The sequence below is a fragment of the Pelophylax lessonae genome, assembly GCF_965119305.1.
Source record: "Pelophylax lessonae genome assembly, chromosome: 1".
NCBI lineage: Eukaryota > Metazoa > Chordata > Amphibia > Anura > Ranidae > Pelophylax > Pelophylax lessonae.
In genome coordinates this window covers 421,184,319-421,201,888 of record NC_138768.1, presented here as the reverse complement: position 1 = coordinate 421,201,888, position 17,570 = coordinate 421,184,319, and positions in this window count along the sequence as shown.

The window sequence follows — 17,570 nt, the reverse complement described above, 5'->3', positions numbered from 1 at the left end:
TTAATCAAGCATGGGTCAAGGATCAAAAAACAACGAAATAAACAACTAAACCACTTACTTCAATCCTTACATAAAGTAGAAGCAAAACATAAGCATGCACCGACAATAGAGGGAAAGGCAGAACTTTTAAGAATAAGAAAGGACATTAATGAACTCCTATCTTTCAGAGCCAAAGCAGCAATTCAGAAAACTAAAAAGAATATTTATGAATCAGGGGATAAATGCGGAAGGCTACTGGCAAGATCACTTAGAGACCAAAACTAGACATCTTATATACCACACATAGTAAATGATGCAGGACAGAAATTTACCTATCCTAAACAGATATTTCAAGAATTCAAAAAGTATTATGAAACCCTATATAATTTAAAAACCCCGATAGTTCCACATACGCAGTTGGAGGAGTATGTACAAACTTCACAAATGTCCCAATTGTCAGAAGAGGAGAGTAAGATTCTTGAATCCCCAATCACAGCAGCGGAGATAATGGAAACTATAAAAAACATCAAAGTAGGGAAGGCACCTGGCCCTGACGGATTTACCATACACTACTATAAGAAGTTAATCCCACACCTGAAAGAATTCATGAGAGATATGTTTAATGCATGGGGTGCAGGGAATAGTATCCCCAAAGAAACCATACACGCTCATATAACGGTAATCCCTAAAGAAGGGAAAGACCCTTCCTCCTGTAAAAGTTACAGACCAATTTCATTGCTGAATACTGATTTCAAAATTTTTACAAAGATCATAGCAGTAAGATTACAGAAATACCTGACAAAATTGATCCATCTAGATCAGGTTGGATTTGTCCCAACCCGAGAGGCAAGGGACAACACGACCAAGTTACTGAATCTAATACACATAATACATCAGAATAAGATACCGACGGTCCTGCTTAATACCGACGCAGAGAAAGCGTTCGACAGGGTTAGGTGGGAGTATATGTTTGTTGTCCTACGCTATATAGGAATAGGAGAGAAAATGCTAAAATGGATAAAACAGAGTTACTCAATTCCATCGGCTAGAGTGAAGGTAAATGGAGTTCTCTCCTCAGAATTCTTAATTGCAAATGGAACAAGACAGGGGTGCCCCCTGTCCCCACTCCTGTTCGTATTGTCACTGGAGCCCTTTCTCTGCAAAATTCGCATGAATCCTGATATCTCAGGTATCAAAGTGGGGAAGGACCAATATAAAATATCAGCGTACGCGGATGACGTCCTATTCTCGATTACAAATCCAACCATATCACTTCCCAATTTGTTACATGAATTGGAGAGATATGGTACTCAATCGAATATGAAGATAAACTTCATTAAGTCCGAAACAATGGGAATAGAACTGTCAGAGGCACTTCAACAACAATTATATGTAAACTTCAAGTTGAATTGGACAAAGAAGGCCCTAAAATATCTTGGGACACGGATTACACCAAAAATATCGCAACTATTTATCTTAAATTTCAACCCCTTACTAAAATCAATAAGCCTATTACTGCAAAAATGGAAAGGGGGAATGTATTCATGGATCGGTAGGTGCAATATAGTCAAAATGAGCGTTCTACCAAAATTTTTGTATATGTTCCAGGCACTTCCCATCCATATTCCACCTCGATTCCTGTCACAGATCGAAACCATGATAATGAATTTTGTCTGGAAATCAAAACATCCGAGAATAGGGAAAAAATATCTAACTAAATCAAAAACAGATGGGGGTCTGGCGGTTCCGAACATGAGGAAATATTACCAAGCTATTCAACTGGGAAGAGTGATCGATTGGTGCCGTCATGGGAAATATAAGACATGGCCAAACTTAGAGCAGGCACAATGTGAGATCTTATTGAAAAGAGCTCCATGGTGTTATAAAACTCTACCAGCATCCATGAAGAATCACCCTATTATAGGAAACACAATTAAAACATGCGCGAAAATATTTGAACAGGAAAAACTTATACGGGAGAACTCCCTTCTGTATCCAGTCTTGGGTAACCCCCACTTTGAGATAGGATATCAGGATAAGAAATTTAAGATATTAGCAGAGAGAGGAATATTTCAGATATCTGATTTTATTTCAGAGACAGGATGGGTAACCATGGAGGAATTAACAAACGTTTCAGGCCATTTTGGCCTGGATTTATGGAGAGCATTTCAACTACGCCACTTCCTAGGGACGTTGCAGATGCCCTCTCAGGGGGACAAAACTGTATCACCTTTTGAAAAAATATGTATCCAGAATGGGATTTTGGAACATACCATATCTAAATTGTACTCTTCGATAATGACATCAGCAGAACGGCGAAAACTTCCGTTCCTGAGGGAATGGGAAAGGGAAATGGGTACCATATTTTCATTAGAACAAGAAAACCAAATAATTAAGTCAGTATTCTCAACTTCAATGTGTGTTAGAATTCAAGAACTGAATTATAAGATCTTTACCAGATGGTATTATACTCTAGTTAAACTGAATAAAATTTCTGTATCAAATACCGACCGCTGCTGGAGATGTGGGACAGAGAGAGGGACAATGTTTCATATATTCTGGACATGTCCTGAACTAGAAGTGTTTTGGGAACAGATTTGGAGGACAATACAGAAGATTATGAAATGTGACTTTCTTAAAGAACCATCTCTCTTTCTGCACCACGCTCCCAGTAAACCGGTGCAAAATTATAGAAGATCCATTATGCCCCATCTAGTAAACGCAGCAAAGATATGTATACCCCTTAGATGGAGAGAGACTAAGCCACCTAACATAAACATGTGGATGAGGAAAGTGGAGGAGATAAGCAATCTGGAGAAACTGGTACTATCTGCCCGTCAACAAGCTGATAAATACGAGAAGAAATGGAAACAGTGGAAAGATTATATTAATTCAGAGGAAGGCCAATCTGTAATCATAGAGCAAGAACCAGCCCATCAGCATGCAGAAAATAGATAAATAAGAATAACAGAGTATTAATTATCATTTTTTTTTTTTTTTTTGGGGCCCCGGAGGAGAGGGGGGAGGGGGAGAGAGGGAAAAGATAAGGAAAAAATGGGAGATTTGGGTTCGGTTATAGAATACTAAGAAAGACTTCTGTCCCGAAATGGGACATAGATGTTTTGTATATTATAATTTTGGAAGTTAAAACGTATTGAATTAAATGTTCATGTAACTGAACTTAAAGAAATAAAGATATAATTTGAAAAAAAAAAAAAAAAGAAACGGATCAAAAGCAAACTGCATAGGTGGGAACCGAGCCACACCTATGCGTTTTTTGGTGCTTTTTGCAAAAACTCACTACAGTTCATTTAACATGGTTTCCTATGGGACACATTCACATCTATGCTTTTTTCAGCTGCTGTGTTTTTGGAAAGTGTCAGGGACTTTTTTAAATGCAAAACGGTGCTTTTTTGGTTCAATAAACATCAATGGAGAAGCTGCAGAAAAGCATGTAGAGAGTTTCTTCACATGCAAATTTATTGCGATTTGCGTATTTTTTAATCTGCCCAACAAATTGGCCAAAAAAATATAAAACATGTAAAAATGTAAAAAATAAAAAACGCAAATTGCGGTAAAATTGCATGTGCAAAAATGCAAAAAACACCACACAAATCAATGCAGAAAAACATCAAAAGCAACCTGCATAGATGGTAAACAAGCCTAACAGTTGCTTTCCCTCGGTCACTAAGGGGTTAACTAGCTGTATTTGTGTCATAGTGGCAGCAGAGGCCATAAAAGTGGGTGGAGCCTATGTGACCAGTAAAGGGGGCGGAGCCTATGTGACCAGTAAAGAGGGAGGGGCCTATGTGACCAGTAAAGGGGCGGAGCCTGGAAAGCCAGTAAAGGGGGTGAAGCCTTTGGTTCTATAAAAAGAGGCGGCAACAGGCCTCAGTGTGGGAGTTAGGAGTTGGATTTGAGAAGTTAACATCTTTGTTTCTTCTCTGTGATTTATTCGTGTTGTCCATAGTGTGATTTAGAGATTTACTAGATTTTTGCGATCTGGTAATTTTCTCTATAATTACAGGATATCGAATTTAGCTTGCCAGGAATATTAACATCTTTTTCCAGGCAAAATGGTGAGATTAGATCGCACCGCCTACCTGCGTGTAGGAGAAAGCGGCCCGTATCAACGCCACAATACCCAAAAACATCAAGAGGTATATTGCCAGGAATCGTTACATCTCCTTCCAGGCAAAATGGTGAAATTAGATCACACCACCTACCAAATAGATCAACTGCCCAGCTAACGGACACAATCTGATCAGTGAGTTGGCTTTAATAATTGTGCAGACTAATAATGACAGATGTATAGTTTCCCTAGATTTTAGGACCTGCCTCACCTGGGGCTTTTATATACTTTAGGCACATTTTACATTCTAATCATAGGAGTGCGCAGCCTATTGCATTTGCGTGTGCACTCCAAAGCCTAAAACACACATGCGTGTGTGTCTATATATATGTATATAATGATTGCAGAGTATTTTTTGTTTCATTGGTCTTATTTTTTGTGCAGCCCAATTTGCTGCTAAATAGGAAATTATGAGCACAAATCAGGGATTTGCTTTTGGCCCAGACGGCTCAGCAGGAAAAATAGATGAACTGGGCTTTTTTTTTCACAGTTGATCTATATTTACAAAGACCTTGACAATTGTCCATAATCACCTGTTTAGTGAATATTCCCCATTGGTGACAATCTAAAGCAGTGGTCTTTTTCCTTGCCTTTATCCGGCCCTCAGGGCACTTCTCCCACTGAAACATGGCGATGTTTACTCTCACTGATGCCAGGAAATATTCCAATCCCACTGGACACAGTCTGGCCCCACTAATGTCTGAAGGATGATAAACTGGCCCTTTGTTTAGAAAGTTTGGAGACCCCTGATCTACAGACTAGGCAGGTAACAAAGGTCAGATGTTGCAGTGATAATACCGGCACTGTATCGGCATTAATTTGAATACAGGTTGGAACAACTTGGAAGGGAAAACTGGGGGTAAAAGATCTGGGATTCATACCCCATCATCATTTTCATACCACTCTTTGCAGACATCCCATGATACTGGCTTTCCAACCAATCAGGGAGCTTGGTGTATGGTCACATGAGCTCCCGCCAGCTGTCCTGATTGGTTTTAAAGCCAATACCACTCATTGACGGTCAAAAAGGAGATCTTTCCCTGCCAGCATATTATGTCCCTGCCTGCAGATTTAGAGTAAAAGATAAGTGCTGCCTTCCACACTTGACTTCTAAGCGGAGTTGCTCAGTGGGAGATCGTTCCCATCTCCCCGCTGCCCCACAAAGCAATAATGCTAATGCAGACAGGGTGTGCCCAGGCACATCTGGCACACCCTGTGTGCACTCGTATGATTTTCATACAGGTCTATGGGAACGCAGGACCATCTTGAAGCAGGTCATCTGCAGATCTAATGCACCCGTTAATGAATTCTGAATGATCCCAGAAGCATCTCAAACTGATATCAATCTGATACCACTGAAACAAGCCCAGAGTCCTTCAGCACAGGTCCTTACTTTGTCTCCGGTTGGTTCTCAGGGGTGGGAATGGTCATTGTTACTAAAAGACCATATTAACTTTTTTTTTCCCTTTCAAACATGGGACCAATCTCCTGATCAGGGTATCATGTTGGGGGAGGATTTTAGGATTAGGGATGTGATCCTCCTATTGAATGTGATCCATATTTTGATTTGTATCTCTTGAAACTGAATAAATATTATTGAAAGACAATAATCCATGACTTAAAGCTTTGAATAGTCCATGCTAACAAATATCTTCTTTCTTTTCAGTATCAGAAATGAGCCTGCCAAGGCCGCTAAGCCTGCCGAGGCCACTAAGCCGGCCAAGGCCGCTAAGCCTGCTAAGGCTGCTAAGCCGGCCAAGGCCGCTAAGCCTGCCAAGGCTACTAAGCCGGCCAAGGCCGCTAAGCCGGCCACTGCACCGAAGACACCGACCAGGGCCGCTAAGCCGGCCACTGCACCGAAGACACTGACCAGGGCCGCTAAGCCGGCCACTGCACCGAAGCCACCGACCAGCCAGCCACAACATCAGCTGACTACAGAGTTGGTTTCCAGCTTTTCCAAAGCTACGGGAATGTACCCAAGATGGGCCGAACAGTAAGTTTTTCTAACATTTTTTGGGGTTCTTTCATATTTACAATGGAAAGCATTGTCAAAAAATTAAAAAGTCCTCAAACCCAGATAAACTTGTGACTGGGTCACTAAATGAAATGAGGCTTCGTTCATAAAGCTTTATCACCAGGATAAGTATACGTCTTTTCAAAATTGACGTTATTTCAGATAAGGCCAATGAGGTTTGAACATTACAGTCATATGGCTGAAAAAAAAAAGAGTTCAGTTGTTAAAGCTTTGTGAAATGTCAATAAAAATGTAAATATAAAGGCAGGCCATTGCCAGAAGCAACATGTTAAAAAGCAGTATATAAAAGATTTACAACCTTCATAAAGAAAATGAAAAATCTACGCAGTTCCTTATCACTGAATGAAGGCTTCCTGTCAGCTCTATCCCACAATGTATAGCCATAAGGCAATTATAGAAAATAAGGACGATTGGATCTTAATTAGAACAAATATATTTAAAATATTGATGTTTCTGAAGGCAGCCTGAATTATGCAGGAAACATCATATGAAGACAATGTTTTTTATTAACATTTACCTTAAAAAAAGACAATGTCTCCAAAGTTCAGAGGGGTCCTATAGTCTACTCTTGGCCTGCAGTGTCCTGATTTTTTCTCTGGATTCCCCCGTCAACCACATCAATATGGCCACCATTTTGGAGTTTGGCCTCAGTTCTACAACATATTCTGTCCCGTGTCTTTTAGCCTTACCAGAGCAGAATTGAGAAGATGTAGCCTGGTTGAAGAATTTGGTCTGATCACTTTAGGGAAATTCCATCACTAGAATCTCTATTGTAGGATGGACTTCTCTTTAGAGCTGAATCCACCCAGAACTGCATTTCTCTTTTGGTCCCTTGTGGTTTAGATGGAACCTTTTATGAAATGTAAATTCTTTGTGGATTTAACAGGGCTTCTGGCAATGAATGGGAGGAATTTCACATTCCATTACATATATTCCGAATGTGTTGGGTTTTCGAAACAATATAAATGACTTTCTATACTTATCCTATTGTTATATTCTCTGTGCCTTTTCTTACCAATATTTTTTTTTTCCAGGTGTCTCAGGCAAAACAATGATGACTACATTCAAGCCATGGTCATCTTCCAGAAGATGAAGGCTGAAGGGAAAATCCCCAGCCATTTCTTTTTCATGGACTCTAACCATGATGAACTCCGGGCCAAGTTCATTGAAGTCACCGGAATGTTTGAAGAATACGCAGACAAGTAAGTTTCTGTTAAATCCCTTGGAACTCTCAGTTTCTGGGGAATGGTTTTCACACACATTTTTGTTTTCCATTCTTTAACATCTAGGACTGACAAGTTCTTATATGAGACTGTCAGTCCCATTTAGCTTTAACAATATGAACATGTGGAAACCCAGCAAATGGTTTACCTGTAATACCTATTTAAATGGGTCCATATGTCATTTATTTTTTACTTTCATCAAAATCAAATATTCTCTATTATGTCTTCTACAACCCGTCCTAACCTCCATATTTCTTTACAGGTGTCTTCGGGAGAACAACTGGGACTGGATAAAGTCTTGGAATGATTTCAACTCCCTGAATTCAGAAGGCCAAATTCCACCACAATGCTTTTACAGGCATGAGGGACAGAACATCTTCCCAACAAACAAAAACTTGATGGTCTTTGAATTTGCCAGCAAGAGCAACATGCGCCCTCAGTGGGCGGAAAAGTAAGTCTGGGTTTCTATTTCTATTTTATTGTTTTTTATGGGATTAACCACTTAAGCCCCAGAAGATTTTACCCCCTTCCTGACCAGGGCCTATTTTGCGATTCGGCACTGCGTGACTTTAATGGACAATTGTGCGGTCGTGCGACGCTGTACCTAAACTAATTTGACATCCTTTTTTTCCCACAAACAGAGCTTTCTTTTGGTGGTATTTGATCCCCTGTGCGATTTTTACTTTTTGCGCTATAAACAAAAAAAGAGCGACAATTTTGAAAAAATAACAATATTTTTACATTTTTTTATATGAAATTCCCCAAAAAAAAAAAAGTAAAAATCAAAATGTTTTAACATTTTAGGCCAATTTGTTTTATGCTACATATGTTTAGTAAAAAAAATCGTTAAGCGTATATTTTGATTGGTTTGCGCAAAAGTTATTGCGTTTACTAACAAAGGGAAAGATTTTTGTCATTTTTGTTGTTTTTTTTTTAACGCATAATGGCGGCGATCTGCGTTTTTTTTTTGCGGGACTGCGACATTGCGGCGGACAGATCGGACCCTTGACTGACATTTTTGACACTTTTGGGGTTACCAGTGACATTACTACAGTAATCAGTGCTATACATATGCACCGTTACTGTAAAATGACACTGGCAGTGAAGGGGTTAACTTTTTTTTTGAGAGGGAGGGGTTATGTGTGTCCCTAGGGGCGTGATTCTAACTGTGATTGGCTGTGGCTTGAGGTGTAGGAACAGTGATCAACGGTCCTACATAGTAGAACCTTATGATCACTATTTCTACACAGGGGAGAATGACAGGCGGCTTGTTTACATCAGCCGCCTGCCTTTCTCCTGCTCTAACGGATGATCGCGAGTGACCGGCAGAGATTGGGTCCGCCGGGCACACGCGCGTGGGGGGGTCTGTGACCACGCGGGAGCGCGCCTCCGGCGGCACGCGCTCGCTTGCTTGCTCGCTCCCTAGACCCTCTCAGGCTAGCGACGTAGCCCTACATCGCTTTGCCTGTGAGGGGCTGACCGTCAACGTAAATAGTCGTGCGGTCGGCAAGTAGTTAAAGGTGGGCATATACTAGAGGATTTTCCTCAGGAGCCAGCTGAAATTTGCACCATGTGTGGCCCCCCTCCACCCTCCTGCCTGACATTCTTTGATTAAAAATGTTTGGACCAATAACGACTGAATGCAGCTGCTGTTTGGGTATTCTGAAGGCCATCACCAGCAGCAGTCAGAATCCACTAAGAGCAGAAGAATGGATGGAGGAAACTATTCAATTTTATTATTATTCCACAGAATTACTCTAGTGATCTCCAAGTTTGTATTTTTTATTGAGAGACTTTTGTTCACTTCAGATGGATTCTGCATTCACAAACAACTCAGTAGGAATGCAAAAACGTATGAAGCAGGACAAAAGCAGGTCAGAAGGAGTCCAAATGCAGGTCATATACACCTGTGAATTCATTCTGAATCCTTTCAGAAATCTCTTCAACTAATATCACACTGATGTCATAGGGCACAAGCCCAAAATCTGCCTCCACAAGCACTTTGACAACAGTTTTCCTTTTCTATCGGCCTAGTATTTCTTGGTGGTACAAAACCTTTATTCTACTTGTCCTTAGTGGAATGTTCACCTGCTCAGAGCAGAGTGTAGTCCTTTACTGCTCTTCTGTATGAAGTCTAGGCTGTTTACAATATCATCGCCCCTTACCAATGAGATAATCCATTCGCTGGATCTCTGACAAAATGGAGATGACCCAGGAAGTCAGAGGAAAATTCTGTGCTTACCATTGTTCCCAGTATATGCATACTGCTTAGAAAATAAATGCAGAGTTTTGTGTATTAACCTTATATATATATATATATATTTATTTATTTAAGTCCTGTCTATTGTCTGTTACTAATCTCACTGACACTTTGTTTTTCAGGTGCCTTTCTGATATGAAGTGGAGTTGGGAGGACGCTGAGGCCATCTTTACAAAGATGAAGGTAAGTAAGACTATCAGTATATAACTAAGGGGGACATTTATAAAGTACAGCCATGGGGTTGTGAGAAATAAAAACTGGGGGACAGCCTGATTATTTGACCGGTCGAACACAAATGACCAGCTCTCCTCCAATCATAGAGCAGCTCAATGAACTATCAAAGAGCACAAACTGTGACCCCCACATTGAAAGTTATCTACAAAATGTGGAGTACGGTGTGCATAACCCTATGGAGTATAATGGGGAGCAGATAGCGACATCTGCCCTCTGGTATAAATAGCCGCCTAAATTTACTTCTTTCCACAATAGCTTCTTCCTCAGTTTTTTAATCTTATTTCATTTTGATGTTTTGCAGATGGAAAACCAGATTCCAGAGGACTTCTTCTACAACACCAATGGCTATTATGACTTGGACGGCCCAAATGCAGCTGAAGCCTTTATTAAAAAGTTCTCAATGGGATCTGGACTTACGGAGGATTGGGCCAGAAAGTAAGTTTCCATTATTACTTCTCTTTCTATTTTGTTTCTTTTCTATGGGGTTCAGAATCACATCAGCTGTAAATGGATGGAGCTGCCTGGTCTGAACATCCTATAAATTCTATTGCCAGATTTAGTTGTCTGTTCATTATGTTTACATTGTTTACTTCTTTATCTTTCAGATTCTTGGAGAATGCTCAGTGGAATTACATTCAGGCACGACGTGACTTCTTATATATGAAGGTAAGAATATTCAACTAGGGTCTTGGTACGACGAGGTGGAGGGGCGTGCCCGGAAGTGAGGATGTGAGTGTGGGCTGTGTATCTCCTCGCTGAACACCTCTCCCACCGGAGCTGACAGAGACGCCGCGAGGACGCCCTAAAACAGCGGAGCTAGAGAGCCGGAACTTGGCTGTGATCCAACCGCCGACATCTGAGCAGCTCGTGCCTCGGGAGGGGAGAGAGGAGCAGCTGTCCCGTGCGTGGAGAGAGAGGCGGAACCCGGCTAGATCCCGCCGTTCGGAGCGTGGGCGGCCCGACCGGGTAGGGGACCGTGTCCCGGACCTCCCGCTGGGTGTCTCCGCCGCCAAGCTCCTTGCTGCTGGAGCGCGCCGGGGTAACGGTGTGGAGAAGACAAGGAGAGTAGAAGGAGGAAATAGGACATCAGCCTCTTGAGCTCCCGCACTGTAGAGAAAAGGAGGTGGGATACCCGGTTTGAACAGCCGGCCCGAACAAGCACAAGATACCTATTGCAGGTCATTATATTATTTTAAAGCTCCTTAATGTGAAGGGTTTCCCCCAGAGAAAAAGGACTGTATACCTACCGAAAGAGGACAGCTTTGAACGTGGGTGAGATAATACCTTTTTGTTCTTTTTCTACCTATATCTACCTATTTCCATTGCTTGTGGGATGGCCATAGACTGTGATATCCATAGCAGGTAAAGAGGAAGAAAAAGGGACTACATCCCCTCTGTGCCGGATACCTGTTTGCCTCTTGGTGTTATTGAAATAAAGCCTACTAGAGGAATTATTGGAAACTGGGAGAGAACTGGTTATTGAACTAAAAAGGAAAGCATGACATTAACTAAAAAAAGGAAAGGAAAGAAAAACACGATAAAAGTCAAGATAAATAAACCAGAAGGAGAAATAGATAAATATTTTGCTAATAATCATAAAACGCCAAGGGAAGTAAAAATGGCAAGATGTGGAAACAGTGCCCTAACAAGCCCAGAGTCAGGGGATGTGCCGAGCTCTATGACTACTTCTCCTACCTCGGAGAATTATCTGGAAAGTCCGGAGACGAGACAAAGGGAGAATGAAATATCTTGTAATTATGCACAGAGCTTGGAGTGCAGCGCGGAGTTAAAAGCTATGCTACAAGCTCTACCAACTAAAATAGACATAGAACAGATGGTGCATAAAATAGAGGAAGCACATCAGAGAGAAATGCAGGAAATTAAGAAAGATATACAAAATATTTCGCAAGCTCTAGTGGAGGAATCAAAGGCCAGAAAAGATATTGAAGAGAGAGTAACATCATTGGAATTAACAAGAGACATACAAAGGGAGATAGATGAGAAGATACAATTACAGTTGGAGGAGATAGAAAACAGAAATAGACGTAATAACCTACGCATAAGAGGCATACCTGAAACGGTGGGAAAAGAGAGATTATTAGAAGTAGCGGAAGATATTTTTAAACAGATCATGAAGGACAAATATCCGGAACAACTAGAGATAGAAAGAATACATAGAACCACTGGCCCCAGAAATAAGGATGAGAGAAGCCCAAGGGATGTGATCTGCAGACTATTTCACTACGTACATAAAGAAGGGATTTTAAGACTGGCATGGGAATCCCAGGATATAAAAGTGGAAGGAGGGTTAGTTAGGATATATGCAGACATCGCCAGAGGAACATTGAGAAGAAGAACTCTTTTGAAACCGCTATTAGACCTGGCAAGAAAAGCAGGATGTACATACAGGTGGGGGTTCCCATTCTCTGTAACATTCCGTAGGAACGGACAGTATTTTAACCTTAGGACATATCAGGACAAGACGGCATTTTTCCGGTTTATTGAAACAGACCCTATTCAAATAGTGAATTGGCTGAACCGATTGCCTAGCGAAAAACCGTCAACATACCTTCAACAAAGGGAGAAAAGATCAGAGATACTATCAAGAGAAGAAATAAGATAAAGAGACTTAACTATTAAGAGATTGTAGTGAGGTCCCCTTATGGGAATTAAGGGTTAATAATCCCCCCCCCCTTTTTTTTTTTTTTCTTTTTTTTTTTTTTTTTTTACACAATTTTTTAAATTCTTGATGGAAGTAATTCCTCTAATCACTAATTTTACGGGGGATTTTGGGAGGGGGATTTTGGGAGGGGGGTTATTTTTTTTTAAACCCCCCCTTTTTTCTTTTTTTTTCACATAATTTTGAAACTATGATGGAAGTTATTCCTCTAATCACTAATTTTTGGGGGATTTTGGGGAGGGGTTCCCCCCTCCCTTTTTTTTTTTTTTTTTTCTTTTTACACAATTCTGAAACTATGATGGAAGTTATTCCTCTAATCACTAATTTTTGGGGGATTTTGGGGAGGGGTTCCCCCCTCCCTTTTTTTTTTTTTTTTTTTTTTTCCTTTTCACATAATTTTGAAACTATGATGGAAGCTATTCCTCTAATTACTAAACTTATGGGGGATTGATAGATTAACAATTGGGGGGGAGGAAAGAAGGAGGGGATTGAATTAGTGAATTTGAAAATGTTGTGATGTTTATTATGTGATGAATGACGCTCAGGGGATCGGGGGGAGGGATGGTTGGGGAAGGGAGAGAAGGGAAGAGGGAGGTTATTCTCAAACCTGCTACCTCCCCACCTATCCCCAGGGTCATAAGTTAGACATTTTAATGTCCTTTGGTAATTTAATGAGAAGGGAAGGCCTCTATTTACTGGGGGAAACTGAAGAATATGAAGGGAAAAGGAAACTCCGGTAAATCTTAGAATAAAAAAAGGATAGAATGAGCACATAAAAAACGGCGGGAGGAGGTGGAGGAGAGTCCACAGAGAATCACTTCAGGGCACGACCCTATCTATAGAGTCACACAAGTGGCACGAAAGTGACCGTGTGAAATAAGGATAAGTTTTGTTATTATCCGAAACTACGGGGGAGAGGGTCGCTCTCTTGTGGAGATCGTCCCCCTCAAACCCGTAGGAAGGGGGGTAAAGGGAGGGGTGGGGGTTTAGGGAAAGCGGAGGGGTTTTTTTTTTTTTTTTTCTCTCTCTCTTCTCTCTCTCTCTCTCTCTCTCTCTCTTCCTCCTTTTGCTCGTTTTTGCGTCACGAGCTAAGGATGGAAAATATAAAGGTGGTATCATATAATGTCAAGGGACTCAATGTACCAGAAAAAAGACACATGCTATTATCTGACCTAAAGCAGTTACATACTAGTATAGCGCTGATCCAAGAAACGCATTTCAGGACGGATAAACTACCCTTTCTTAAAAACAGAAATTTCCCTTATGCATATCATTCCACTTATACACAATCTAAAGCAAGAGGAGTCTCCATACTTATTGCAAACTCTGTCCCTTGGACTTTCCAAGATAAAATGCAAGACCCGGAAGGAAGATTTCTGTTTGTTAAGGGGAAAATAGGAGAAATACAAATAACAATAGCAACAATTTATGCGCCCAACAACAGACAGGAAAGGTTCATAGCTAAAGTAATAGAGAAATCTATGAGGTTTTCAGAGGGACAGTTAATTATGGGAGGAGACTTTAATTGCCCATTAACACCAGCATTGGATATATCTACAGGGACATCGACTTTTTCAGCAGGAAGGAATAAAAAATTTTTAAAGACAATATATAAAGCTCAACTTATAGATGCATGGCGGTTACAACACCCCTCTGAAAAAGAGTACACCTTTTTTTCTACGCCGCATAAGACTTATTCTAGAATTGATTTTTTTCTTATACCACATGCACAATTACAATCAGTTCAAAAAACAAGTATAGGTAGTATCACATGGTCAGACCACGCACCTATATCCTTGCTGTATAATTTGGTGGTGAACTCTGCACAGGGGAGGAGCTTCTGGAGGCTAAACGAAAGTCTGCTACAAAAGGAAGAGATATTAAGGGAAGTTGAGAAAGAAATGAAAAGTTTTTTTGAAATAAATGAACAACCAGACTGTAAGATGGGAATACTCTGGGAGGCACATAAGGTAGTTGTGAGAGGACTCCTTATAAAACATGGAGCACGTATTAAAAAAGAAAGGAATGAGCAATTATCACAGCTATTGGGAAAACTTAGAGAACTAGAGATAGAACATAAACAAAGACCAATAGATGTAACCTTGGTTGAGTTAAAATTAGTCAGGAAACAGATAACAGACCTGTTACAGTATAAAGCAAAAGCTGCATTACAAAGATGCCGCAAATTAAATTATGAGGCGGGAGATAAATGCGGGAAAGTACTGGCTAGAACTGTGCGTGAGCAGAGGACAAGAGCTTATATACCATCTATCACATCAAGAGAGGGAATTAAAAAGACTTTGCCAAAACAAATATTGAAAGAATTTGAGATATACTATACTTCTCTATATAATCTACAGGAGGCACCCCCTCAACAGCAAGATATGGATCAGTATCTGGTACAGTCACAGATGCCTAGACTCTCAGAGGAGGACCGGGAAAGTCTGGAAGCCGAGATTACACTAGAGGAAATAAAACAGGCAATTGGAGCCATGAATCCCGGGAAGGCGCCTGGCCCAGACGGCCTAACGGTACAATATTACCGGGTACTGTTCCATATCTTGGGACCGTATATGGCAAAGCTGTATAATGCATCAGGTCCAGAAGGGAAACTAGCGAGAGATACACTTACAGCTCACATCTCGTTAATATTAAAAGAGGGTAAGGACCCAGCGGCATGTGGCAGCTATAGGCCAATATCCCTATTAAATGTGGATTTAAAAGTACTGACTAAAATCTTGGCAAGTAGATTGGCAGAATTCCTTCCAAAACTAATACACCTAGATCAGGTAGGCTTTATGCCATCTAGAGAGGCAAAAGACAATACAACAAGAATCCTCAATTTGATGCAAGTAGCAAAAGAAAAAAAGATCCCTTATGTTGTGCTGAGTACGGATGCAGAGAAGGCATTTGATAGAGTGGGATGGCCGTTTCTGTTTTCCGTACTCAGACACATCGGATTAGGAAAAAATATGCTAGAGAAGATTACTAGGGTGTACACGGAACCGATAGCTAGAGTAAAGGCCAATGGGTTATTATCAGAAGCTTTCCCAATAAGGAATGGTACTAGACAGGGATGTCCCCTGTCACCCCTCCTGTTTGCCTTAACGGTGGAACCTTTTCTGTGCAGGGTCAGACTGAATCAGGATATTGAAGGGATAGAGGTAAAAGAAGTGCAATATAAAGTAGCTGCTTACGCAGATGATTTATTATTTTCCCTGACTAAACCGGGTATCTCACTGCCAAATCTCCTACAGGAATTTAGAAAATTTAATAACCTGTCCTATTTAAAGATTAACTATGGAAAATCAGAAGCAATGGGCGTAGGATTATCTATAGCTCAAATTAACCTATTAAGAGACAGTTTTGGTTTTAAATGGAAGAAGGACGCAGTGAGATACCTGGGGACTTATATACCAGCAAGGTTAATACAGGTGTTTGACCTTAATTTTTTACCACTTTTGGAAATGACTAGGAAACTACTTAAACAGTGGAATGGCGGGCTACATTCTTGGTTCGGTAAATGCAACTTATTAAAAATGATAGTACTACCTAAATTTTTATATCTATTACGTGCCTTGCCAGTTAAGATACCAAGCGCGTTTTTTAAGACAATACACTCTCTTTTTGTAAAGTATATATGGGCCCATAAAAGACCCCGCATAGCACGTAGAACTTTAACCCTACCGAAAAAGAATGGGGGTCTGGCTGTACCAGATGTCCGAGTCTATTATCTTGCAGCACATATGAGCAGGATATTGGATTGGTGGCATCATTCAGAAAATAAACTTTGGGTACAAATTGAACAGACTCAAACAGAAATAGACTTAAAGAGGGCGATATGGGTCTACCAGTGGTTACCTAAGGAGTTGAAAAATCACCCAATAATAGGAAATACACTGCGGATATGCTCGCATCCGAGCATATATAGTAAACTAACGAAGAAGGAATCACCTTTATTTCCAATATTAGGGAATCCGCAGTTTACTCCGGGCTTAGACTCCAGAAGCTTTATACAGCTGAGAGAAAAGAAACAGGAACAGGCTTCATCATTTCTTATACAAAATAACTGGGTTTCGATCAGTGAATTGCTGGAGAGAGATGGTGCATATAGCTTATCTTTCTGGCAAGCAGCGCAACTACATCATTTCCTGGACTCCATACAGGACTCAGAGAAGTATGGTAGAGCATTAACAAAATTTGAAAAGCTATGTGTAGAACCAGGGAAACTACTACGTACACTGTCAATCTCCTACGATTTACTGATGGAACCAGAAGAGCAAGTTAAACCTCAGTGGGTGGGAAAGTGGGAGAAGGATTTAGGGTTTGAGTTAACAGAAGGGCAGGTGCAGAGAATAGTGAGACTAACCTTTAAACCAGCAAGATGTACCAAGACTCAAGAGATGAACTATAAGTTCATGATGAGATGGTATATTACTCCTGAGAAATTGCATAATTGGTATCCAAGAGAAACCAGTGAATGCTGGAGATGTAAAAAAGAAATAGGTACGCTAGTCCATATTCTCTGGACATGCACAGAAGTTAAACCCTTTTGGGGAAGAGTAAAGGAGGTAATCCAGAAATTTACTGAAAATAGAATAGAGGAAAAACCAGCCCTTTTTCTGCTGCACTTGTCGGATATACCGACAAAGAGTTACGAAAACTCGATCGTCCCATTTTTGATAAATGCAGCAAAGGCATGTATACCGAGTAATTGGAAAAAAGCACACCCCCCCTCGATAGGAGAATGGGTAAATAGAGTAGAGGAAATAAGGAGAATGGAGGAAATGATTGCATCCTCTCAGAATAGGCAGGGAAGATATAAGAAAATATGGGAGGAGTGGAGTCAATTCATAATCTCGGAAGAAGGGAAACAACTTACAATAGGATAAAGTAATCTGGAAAAACTTATTGATTGCTTTGATCACTTGAACATTGGCTATGGATGGAGGGGTGAGGGGGGGAGAGAGAGGAGGAGAGAAAACTTATGGGGGTTTTCCCTTTTTTTCTTTTTTTTTTTTTTTTTT